Source organism: Myotis lucifugus, unplaced genomic scaffold (genome assembly GCF_000147115.1).
Source record: "Myotis lucifugus unplaced genomic scaffold, Myoluc2.0 scaffold_1409, whole genome shotgun sequence".
Lineage (NCBI taxonomy): Eukaryota > Metazoa > Chordata > Mammalia > Chiroptera > Vespertilionidae > Myotis > Myotis lucifugus.
This window is the reverse complement of record NW_005872457.1, coordinates 50,846-62,721: the sequence shown is the minus strand read 5'-3', so window position 1 is coordinate 62,721 and position 11,876 is coordinate 50,846. Positions and strand designations below refer to the sequence as shown.

Genomic DNA, 11,876 nt, shown 5'->3' with positions numbered 1-11,876 from the left:
GTACTGGCACAAGAACAGACATATAGATCAGTGGAATAGAATAGAGAGTCCAGAAATTAGCCCAACCCAATATGCTCAATTAATATTTGACAAAGGAGGCAAGAACATACAATGGAGCCAAGATAGTCTCTTCAATAAATGGTGTTGGGAAAATTGGACAGATATATGCAAGAAAATGAAACTAGACCACCAACATACACCATACACAAGAATAAACTCAAAATGGATAAAGGACTTAAATGTACGACAGGAAACCATAAAAATTCTAGAAGAATCCAAAGGCAACAAAATCTCAGACATATGCCAAAGCAATTTCTTCACTGATACAGCTCCTAGGGCAGTTGAAACTAAAGAGAAAATGAACAAATGGGACTACATCAAAATAAAAAGCTTCTGCACAGCAAAAGAAACCATCAACAAAACAACAAGAAAACCCACCTCGTGGGAAAACATGTTTGCCAACGTCATATCTGATAAGGGCCTAATCTCCAAAATTTATAGGGAACTCATACAACTTAACAAAAAGAAGATAAACAATCCAATCAAAAAATGGGCAAAGGATCTAAATAGACACCTTTCAAAAGAGGACATTCAGAAAGCCAAGAGACATATGAAAACATGCTCAAAGTCACTAATCATCCGAGAGATGCAAATCAAAACAACAATGAGGTACCATCTCACACCTGTCAGAATGGCTATCATCAACAAATCAACCAACGACAAGTGCTGGAGAGGATGTGGAGAAAAAGGAACACTTGTGCACTGCTGGTGGGAATGCAGACTGGTGCAGCCACTATGGAAGACAGTATGGAGTTTCCTCAAAAAGCTGGAAATGTAACTCCCATTTGACCCTGTGATCCCACTTCTAGGAATATATCCCAAGAAACCAGAAACACCAATCAGAAAGGATATGTGCACCCATATGTTCATAGCAGCACAATTCACCATAGCTAAGATCTGGAAACAGCCTAAGTGCCCATTAGTAGATGAATGTATTAGAAAACTGTGGTACATCTACACGATGGAATACTATGCTGCTGTAAAAAAGAAGGAACTCTTACCATTTGCAACAGCATGGATGGAACTGGAGAGCATTATGCTAAGTGAAATAAGTCAGTCAATGAAGGAAAAATACCACATGATCTCACTCATTCACGGATAATAAAGACCATTACAAACTTTTGAACAATAATAGATACAGAGGCAGAGCTGCCTCAAACTGAGTGTCAAACTGCAGTGGGAAGGCCAGAGAGGGTTGGGGGGCAGAAGGGAGGGGAGTAAGAGATCAACCGAAGGACTTGTATGCATGCATATAAGCATAACTAATGGACATAAGACACTGGGGAGTAAGGGAGGGCAGGGGATTGTCAAGGGCGGGGGGTGGGGGAAGGACACATATGTAATACCCTTTGTAATACTTATTATAATATTTTTTTAAATAAGAATAAAAAAAATATTGCATTAAAAAAAAAGAAGCAATCAATGAATGCATAAACAAATGTAACAACAAAACTGACGTTTCTCTTTCTGCCTAAAATCAAATTAAAAAGAAAGAAAATTTAAGCCCATCCTTTTCCAGAATACTTTTCTAAATTCTGCCCTTTTAAGGCCCAGCTGAAGGCCACCATTCCTGAAGATGCTTGGTGTTCCTAAAATCCCAACCCAATCTACCATTTTTAAACCTTAAATATGTTGCCATAATGTCAATGCATATACACTCAGAGGTGAATTTAATTTTATACTAATGAAACTAGCTTCAGGACCCTCTGACTGAAAGGACTGCTTCCAATATCCTGAACCTAATTTTGATTACATAAATATGTAATTTTTAAAAAGAGTGTTCTCAAAACTGAAAAAACTTCCAACCCAAAAAAATACAGATATATCCCTTGAATACACCTCAGAATTTCTGAAGCAAATGCCTGTGTACACTGGACTCAGCTTGCTTTTTATTCCTATGGATACTCCACCCTTGAGATCTGTGTCCTCTGGCTCCCAAGACTGGCTATGAATAGATGTTTCCTAGTTCCTTACTTCCTACTTGCTCCCCCAAATAAATACATACCCCATTTTCCTTTTCAGAGTTTCAAAGCTAATCACAATGGAAAGAGAGGGTAACAAGAATTAAACACAGGTGAATTACAAAGAAATCATAGCATGCTCCAAACTGATCTACAGATTCAATGCAACCACAATCAAAATCTCAGCTATCTTATTAGAATAGCAGGTATGCCAGAAGAGGCAGAAAGGGAGAAAGGGACAGAAAACGTGTTTGAAGAAATGGCAGAAAACTTCCTTAACCTGGTAAAGGAAAAAGTCACACAAGTTCAGGAGGCACAGAGAACCCCAAGCAAGAAGAACCCAAACAGGCCCATGCCCAGACACATCATAATTAAAATACCAAAAATTAAAGACAAAGAGAGAATCTTAAAGGCAGCAAGAGAAAAGAAAACTACTACCTACAAAGGAGCTCCCATAAGGCTGACACCTGATTTCTCATCAGAATCTCTACAGGCCAGAAGGGAATGGCATGAAATACCCAAGGTAATAGAAAGCAAGGATCTGAAACCAAGATTACTATATCCACCAAGGCTATCATTCAAAATAGATGGTGGAATAAAGAGCTTTCCAGATAAAAAAGGCTAAAAGAGGTTATTACCACCAAGGCAGCATTACAAGAAATGCTAAAGGGGCCGAAACTGGTTTGGCTCAGTGGATAGAGCGTCAGCCTGCGGACTGAAGGATCCCGGGTTCGATTCTGGTCAAGGGCACGTGCGTTGGTTGCGGGCACATCCCCAGTAGGAGATGTGCAGGAGGCAGCTGGTCGATGTTTCTCTCTCATCGATGTTTCTAACTCTCTATCCCTCTCCCTTCCTCTCTGTAAAAAATCAATAAAATATATTAAAAAAAAAAAAAAAAAGAAAAGAAACAGCATTGAACTTTACAGGGCATTTAAAAAAAAAAAAAAAGAAATGCTAAAGGGACGGCTGTAATGAGAAGAAGAAACAGAGAAACCTAAGCATACAGAATTAAAATGGCAATAAATAAGTACCTATCAACAATAACCCTAAATGTAAAATGGATTAAATGCTCCAATCAAAAAAGGCATAGGGTAGCTGAATGGATACAAAACCATGACCCAACTATATGCTGTCTACAAGAGACCTACCTCAGAACAAAAGATGCACACAGGATGAAAGTGAAGGGATGGGAAAAAAATTTCCATGCAAATGGAAAAGAAAAAGAAGCTGGAGTAGCAATTCTCATATCCGACAAAACAAACTTTAAAATGAAGGTTATCACAAGACACAACAAAGGTCACTATATAATACTAAAGGAATTGATCCAACAAGAGGATATGACCCTGGTAAACATATATGCACCCAATATAGGAGCACCTAAAGATATAAAAAAAAAACTTCTAGAGGACTTTAACGGAGAGATTGACAATAATCTATACTAACAAAAGGGTAATATGCTAATTAGACCGGGAGACCTTCCAGACCAGCCGGGGAGGGCAGTTGGGGGCCATGAGGCCGGCAGGGGAGGGCAGTTGGGGGCCATGAGGCCAGCAGGGGAGGGCAGTTGGGGGGCGAACAGGCTTGCAGGGGGGACAGTTGGGGGCAAGCAGGCCGGCAGGCAGAGTGGTTAGGGGTGATCGGGCTGGCAGGTAGGTGAGCGGTCAGGAGCCAGGGGTCCTAGATTGCGAGGAGGATTTCCCAGATTGGAGAGGGTGCAGGCCAGGCTGAGGGACACCCGCCCCCCCACGCACGAATTTCGTGTACCGGGCCACTAATACAGTCATAATAGGGGACTTTTACACCCTGCTGACTTCACTGGATAGATCTTACACCCTGCTGACTTCACTGGATAGATCTTCCAGACAAAAACTTAGCAAGGAAACAGTGACTCTAAAGGACACACTGGATCAGATGGATTTAATTGACATTTATAGAACATTTCACCCCAACATAGTGACTGGTCAGCCAGTCATTCTGTCGTTCAGTTGTTCGGTCACTTAGGCTTTTATATATAAAATAGAGGCCTGGTGCACGAAATTCATGCACTTGGGGGTGCAACCCGACTTGCGCCCTCTCGCAGTCCAGGAGCCCTAGGGGGATGTCTGACTGATGGCTTAGGTGGGGAGTGGGGCTAAGCCAGCAGTTGGACATCCTTAGTTTTGCTGTGGAGGTGGGAGAGGTTCCTGTCACTGCCGCTGCACTTGCCAGCCATGAGCCCGGCTTCTGGCTGAGCAGCACTTCCCCTGTGGGAGCAGACTGACCACCAGGGGGGCAGCTCCTATGTTGAGCGTCTGCCCCTTGGTGGTCAGTGTGCGTCATAGCGACTGGTTGTTCCGCCGTCAGGCCAAAACCGGCTCTCCAACATCCCCCGAGGGGTCCCGGATTGTAAGAGGGTGTAGGCCAGGCTAAAGGACCCCCCCTGGTGCACAATCAGGGCCAGGGAGGGACAAAGGAGGTTGGGCCAGCTGGTGAGGGACCACGGGAGGGCTCCAGGGTATGTCCCGGCCCGTCTCGCTCAGTCCTGATCAGCCGGGACCCCAGCAGCAAGCTAACCTACAGGTCAGAGTGTCTGCCCCCTGGTGGTCAGTGCACATCATAGCAAACAGTTGAGCGGCCTTAGCATATCATTAGCATATTATACTTTGAATTGGGTTGAATGGCCAACCCAAACGACCGGGGCACTTTAGTATATTAGGGTTTTTTTATTATATAGGGATAGTACTGTAAGTCCTAGCCACAGAGATCAGACAAGAAATAAAAGGAAGACTATACTTTCAGGGATCATTTCTATAGTTCGTTACTAGAGAAGTTTCTCTGAACGTATAGAGCACCCGAAACCACGAGGAGGAGATGCAGCATTCTCTCCTGAGCGCGAAGCCGGCTCTCAGTGTTGCTTCAGCAACTGCCGCCTGCTATTGATGATCGTTCTTCTCTCTCTCGGGGGAGAAGAGGGAGAGGATGCATTCTGAGTGGCTTTCGGTTAAAAAAATAAATAAATAAAATAAAAAATAAAAGGCATCCAAACTGGAAAGGAGGAAGTAAAATTCTCATTATGTGCAGATGACATGATATTGTACATAGAAAACTCTAAAGACTCCATCAAAAAACTACCAATATAATAAATGGATTTGGCAATGTAGCAGGATACAAAATCAACACCCAAAAATCGATGGCTTTTTTATACACTAATAATGAATTCTCAGAAAGAGACACATGAAAACAAACAATCCCATTTACCACTGCAACAAAAAAAAATTAAGATACTTAGGAATAAACTTAATCAAGAAGGCAAAAGACCTGTACGGTACTTGGAATATTACAGGACATTGGATAAAGAGAAAAGAAGACATAAACAAGTGGAAGAATATACCGTGTTCATGGATTTGTAGAATCAACATTATTAAAATGTCCATACTACCCAAGGCAATCTACAGATTCAATGCAATCCCTATTAAAATACCAACGACATATCTCACAGAGCTAGAACAAATATTCCAAAAATTTATATGGAATCAAAAAAGACCCCGAATAGCTGCATCAATTTTGAGAAAGAAAAACCAAGTTGGAGGAATCACAATACCAGATTTCAAGTTATACTACAAAGCCACTGTAATCAAAACATGCTGGTACTGGCACAGAACAGGTATATAGATCAATGGAACAGAACAGAGAGCCCAGAAATCGACACAAGCCATTATGCTCAATTAATATTTCACAAAGGAGGCAAGAGCATAGAATGGAGTCAAGAGAGTCTCTTCAATAAATAGTATTGGGAAAATTGGACAACTACATGCCAAAAAATGAAACTAGACCACCAACTTACACCATACACAAGAATAAACTCAAAATGGATAAAGAACTTAAATATAAGTTGTGAAATCATAAAAATCCTGTAAGAACCATAAGCAGCAAAATCTCTTGTAACAGTATGTTTATAGATACATCTCCTAAGGCAAAGGAAACTAAGGAGAAAATAAACAAATGGAACTACATCAAAATAAAAAGCTTCTGCCCAGCAAAAGAAACCATCAACAAAACTAAAAGAGAGCCCACTGTATGGGAGAACATATCTGGCAATGATACATCTGATAAAGGCTTAATATCCAAAACATATAAGGGACTCACACAACTTAACAAAAGGAAGATAATCTAATTTAAAAATGGGCAAAGGAGCCAGAACCGGTTTGGCTCAGTGGATAGAGCGTTGGCCTGCGGACTCAGGGGTCCCGGGTTCGATTCCGGTCAAGGGCATGTACCTTGGTTGCCGGGCACATCCCCAGTGGGGGGCGTGCAGGAGGCAGCTGATCGGTGTTTCTCTCTCATCCATGTTTCTAACTTTCTATCCCTCTCCTTTCCTCTCTGTAGAAAATCAATAAAACATATTTTTAAAAAATAAATAAAAAAATAAAAATGGGCAAAGGATCTAAAGAGACACTTCTCCAAAGAGGACCAAGAGAAATATGGCCAAGAGAAATATGAAAAAAATGCTCAAAGTCACTGATCATCTGAGAGATGCAAATCAAAATGACAATGAGGTACCATCTCACACCTGACAGAATGGCTGCCATCAACAAATGACAAGTGCTGGCGAGAATGTGGAGAAAAGGGAACCCTAGTACACTGCTGGTAGGAATGTAGACTGGTGCAACCATTATGGAAAACAGTATGGTTTCCTCAAAAAATTAAATATGGAACTGCCATTTGAATCAGTGATCCCACTTCTAGGAATATATCCTAAGAAACCCAAAGCACCAATCAGAAAGAATGTATGCACCCCTCTGTTCATAGCAGCACAATTTACAATAGCTAAGATCTGGAAACAACCCAAGTGCTCATCTATATATATAAAGAGGTAATATGCTAATTGGACCTAACGGTGTCACAGTCACGACCGCTGAGGAGGAGGGTGCCTGTACATGTGTGGTGGGGCATTGCTCCTGGAGATGGGGTGGAAGTGGGGAGGCGCCCGGAGGAGGCCCGTGCCCGGGAGGGCGGGGAATGAGAGCCCGTAGCGCCCCCCTCACCAGTCCTTCACCACCCACCTCTCGCACTCAGAGCACCCGCTGCTCACCTGCCTGGGGAAGGAGCACAGAGCAGCAGGCGGGAGGTTTCCACGCTCTGCTCAGGCGCCATGCGGGGCAGAGCCCCTGCGTTGCTCCAGAGACGAGGCGGAAGAAGGGAGGTGTCTGGAGAAGGCAGGACCAGCATGAGGCAACTCAAGGGACTGAGGTTGGGGCTTGAAGTGGCCAGAGAAGGCCAGAGGGTCAGGGGGCTGGGCCAGGCGTGCTGGAGCTCTACGCGGAGAGGTCTGGGTGTCAAGGCAGGGTGGCGGGTGGGTGGGCAGGCCGCGCGATTTTGCGCACTGGGCTCCTAGTCTGTAGATAAGTGGATAAAAAAGCTGTGGTACATTTATAACATGGAATACTATGCAGCAGTAAGAAAAGAAGAATCTGTTACCATTTGAGACAGCATTGAGGGACCTGGAGAGTATCAGAGAAAGATAAGTATCACATGCTCTCACTCATATGTGGAATCTAATGAACAAAATAAACAGATGAACGGAGTGGATTCAGAGACATGGAAGCAGGGAACAGAGTGCAAAAACTCAGAGGGAAGGTGGGGGAGGGTGTGTGGGTGGGAGATAATCAACCAAAGACCTTGTATACATATGGACACAGACAATAGGGTGCTGAAGGCCTGGGGCAGGGTGGGGGTGGGGCAGGAGGGTGGCTGGAGGGGGTTAATGGTGGGGAAAAAGGGGACATATGTAATACTTTCAACAATAAAGAATTATTAAAACAAAACAAACAAAACAATACTTTATAGATCAGTAGGAGAGAACTAAGAGTTCAGAAACAAACCCTTACATTTATGGTCAGTCAATGCCAACTATTCAAAGGGGGAGAGACTAGTCTTCAACAAATTGTGCTGGATATCCACATGCAAAAGAATGAAACTGAACCCATACCTCAGACCATATTAAAAAAATTATTTCCAAAATGATCACAGACCTAAATGCAAGAGTTAAAACTATAAAACTCTCAGAAGAAAACACAGGAGTAAGTCATTATATAGGATTAGGAAATATTTGCTTAGATATAACACCAGAAGCAAAAGTGTCAAGAGAGATAAATTGGACATCAAAATTTAAAACTTTTATAATCACCATAAAGAACTCTACTCAACAAAAAGACAACTCAATTTAAAAATGAACCAAAGATCAGAATAGACATTTCACCAAAGAAGATATATACATGGCCAATAAGCACAAGAAAAGATGCTCAACATCATTAAGGTAATACTATATATCAAAACCACAATGATACCACTTCACATCCATTATTATTATCCTATATAATAAAAGGCTAATATGCAAATAGACCGAACAGCAGAACAACTGGTTGCTATGATGCACACTGACCACTAGGGGGCAGACGCTCAAAGCAGGAGCTGCCCCCAGGTGGTCAGTGCGCTCCCACAGGGGTAATGCCACTCAGCCAGAAGCCCCGGCGGTGGCAGGAGCCTCTCCAGCCTCTGCAGAAGCGCTAAGGACATCCCCTAAGGGGTCCTGGACTGCGAAAGGGCGCAGCGAAGGGCTTGAGGGACCTCCCCTCCAGTGCACGAATGTCGTGAACCGGGGCCTCTAGTCTATAATAACCAGACAGCATTAAGTGTCAACAATGATGTGGAAAAATTGGAACCCTCATATACAACTGGTAGAAATGTAAAATGGTGTGGCTGCTGTGGAAAACTGTTTTGACAATTCCTCAAAAAGTTAAACCAAGAGATACCAGCAATACCACTCTTAGGTATATACTCAAGAGAACTGAAAACATATCTATATATATAAAAGGCTAAGTGTCCATCTGTCCGACCGGTCACTATGATGCGCACTGACCACCAGGGGGCAGACGCTCAACGGAGGAGCTGCTATGACGCACACTGGCCATTTAAAAATAAACGGCCCCACCGACCTGGCGCTGACAAACCAACACTCGGCTTCCCCCAAGTGGGACACAGGCCCCGCCACCACCCCAGAGCAACACACCACCAAATCTCAGCCAATGCTGCCAAGACCCCATGGTGCAAAATGTGGCCCCCAGCCCAGCCCCGCCTGGAAAAACGGTTGCTGTGGGTGCTGGGTAATGATGTCAAGTAGTAACTCCCGGCTTCCTTTCCCTAGCAACTAGCCTCCTTGGAGTTTCTTCAGCCTAGGAACCCAACTTGCTTTTTAGCCAGGTGCAAACATTTTACAGTTTAACCAAATGCTTGTGAAGCATTTTCCCCTGCCTCATCTCATTTGATCCTCACAGAAGTCCTAGAGTAGGTAGATAGGAGACTCAGTAGAATCCAATTTTCTTTTCATTAGCAAGACGCAAATAGCAATACAGTGGGGCCTTGACTTACGAGTTTAATTCGTTCTGAGACCGAGCTCGTTAAGGAGCTCGTTAACTCAAATTACTCTATCAACTCAATGCAAAAAAGTGGAAACAACCCAAGTGTCCATCAAATGATGAATAGATAAACAAAATGTGGGATATTATTTGGCCACAGAGTTATCAAGTACTGAATGGAAGTACTACTACAACATGGATAAACCTTGAAAACATGCTAAAACCAGACACAAAAGGCCACATATTATATGATTTCGTTTATATGACATATCCAGAATAGGCAAGTCCACAGAGACTGAAAGTAGATTAGTGGTTATCAGGAGCTGGGTAAGGGGGAAATGGGGATTGACTGCTAATGGTACAGGTCTTTTAGGGGTGATGAAAATGTCCTACAATTAACTGTGGTGCTGGTTGCACACCTTTGATTATGCTAAAAACCAATGAGTAGTACACTTAAAAATGGTAAATTCTATGGTATGTGAATTTTCTCAAAAAAAAAAAAAAAAAACCAACCAAAAGAAACACATTTTTAAAAACATCTACTTCTAAAAGAAAAAACAAACAAAAAACCCCATCTTATCACATGGGTTGCTGGCCACACTTTCCATTGAAATAGTAAAATTAAAACCCTATTAGGCTTCCGTCCTCTATTTCATTTCTGAGAGTCACAACCTCTGTGCTCTCTCTTTTCATTTTTCGTTAAAATGTTTTTATTGATTTCAGAGAGGAAGGGAGGAGGGGGGGGGAGAGAGAAACATCAATGATGAGAAAGAATCTTGGATCCGTTGCCTCCTACACGCCCCCTGCCTGGGAATGGAACTGTGACCTCCTGGTTCATAGGTGGACACTCAACCACTGAGGCACACCAGCCGGGCCGGCCCTCTGTGCTTTTCTAACCCATGCTTTGGTAAAAGCCCCCGAAAATATTTTCCTTTTACTTAGCACAAGGTATTCCTGGAGAGAGAGCCCTGAAGTGGGCAGCGCAATCTGATAGCTCATCTTAGGAGGCTCCTCATATTGAGGCTATCAGAAGGTAGAAGGAGAGTCTCACAGCCCTAAGGAAAAAAACCAACCCTCCAGATACCTCGATTTCATACTTCCAGACTCCAGAACTGAGAGACAATAATGTTCTGTAAGACACACACACACAGAAGTTCCTCATACACACTGACTTGGTACACCCACTTAAAAATCGTATAGAGATGGGAAACTTGTACGGACAAATTATATGAATTGTATGATTTCAAATATTTACTTAAATATTATATGTACATATATTTCTAGTTGTTTTCAACTGAACCATGAAATCTCCAATAAAGGCCCAAGTCTAAAGTCTGTGCACTTGGAGTGGTGAATACACAATACAATACACAGATGATGTATTACGGAACTGTCCACCTGAAACCTATATAATTTATTAACCAATGCCATCCCAATAAATTCAATAAAAATTAAAAAAAAATATATAGTCTGTGCTCTAGTACTGCCCCAGTGCCCCATACACTGGAGGTACCCCATGTGGTCTTTTGTTTCAGAGGCTGATGAGACCTTATCACCACATACCAAAGTGTAGGGCTTTACATTCCGGTTCCACCACTTACTTAGCTGTGTGACTTTGGGCCAGTCGCTTAAACTGTGTGCCTCAGTTTACTCATTCCTAAAATGAAGCTGGCCATACCTGCCCCTTGGTGTTCAGCAAAAAATAAAACGTTAATGAGGCTCTGAACACGGCTTCTGGCACCCGGAGACGCGAGGCTGCTATTGTGTGCATATACTAGTCTGTGGCAAATCTTTTCCTTCCCATACTTTTGAACCTAGACTGATTGATATTAGCCCTCTCAATCAGCTTCATCTGTTAAAAAAAAAAAAAAGGATCTACGCCAAAAGATCACTGAGAGAATAAAAAGAACAAGAGGAAAACTATCACACATCAACACATCCAGGGAACGAAAAAGAGGTTCCTTTCTCTTCGGTCTCTCTGGCTACGGCACGTCCTTAGCATCCATCACCCACAGCCCCAGGGCTCCCAGCTGAAAGGCACATCTGGGGGCAAACGAGCGACGTGAGTCTCCCACACGCCAGCCACAACTCCACGTCAGGGAGCCATGTTTCCCACTCGGGAAAATGAAAAGCTGCACGACTGTAACGAGTGAACGAGCCCCCCCCCATCAGTCCCCGTCTCCCAGGAGGGCCGGCTCCCAGCACAAAGACCGCATCACCACGGGCAGCGACCTTCCCTCCCTCACCCAGCTCCTGGGGAGGCGGGTGGAGACGGTCCAACCGGGAGAGCTGGGTGGGCGGGGGACAGAAAGGCCGGGGGCCTGCTGGGGGCGGGACGACCTCGGGAAAGCGGGGCACTGGGAGGTGTGGTTGGAGGGAGGGTCGGGCCTCACCTTCGCCCGCTTGCGCCGGCTGGTCCGTCGTCCCTCCGGAGTCTCGGCGATTCCCGTTTCCATGGGGG

The 11,876-nt window shown here is 43.7% G+C and overlaps 1 non-coding gene across 1 annotated transcript; it reads left to right on the top strand.

Annotated features, from left to right (window-relative positions):
- Positions 1-4,783: 4,783 nt before the first annotated feature.
- On the top strand, positions 4,784-4,995 carry LOC111824404. The gene has a single exon (XR_002827485.1). It is a non-coding gene; the product is annotated as a small nucleolar RNA U3 (small nucleolar RNA).
- The last annotated feature ends 6,881 nt before the right edge of the window (positions 4,996-11,876 follow it).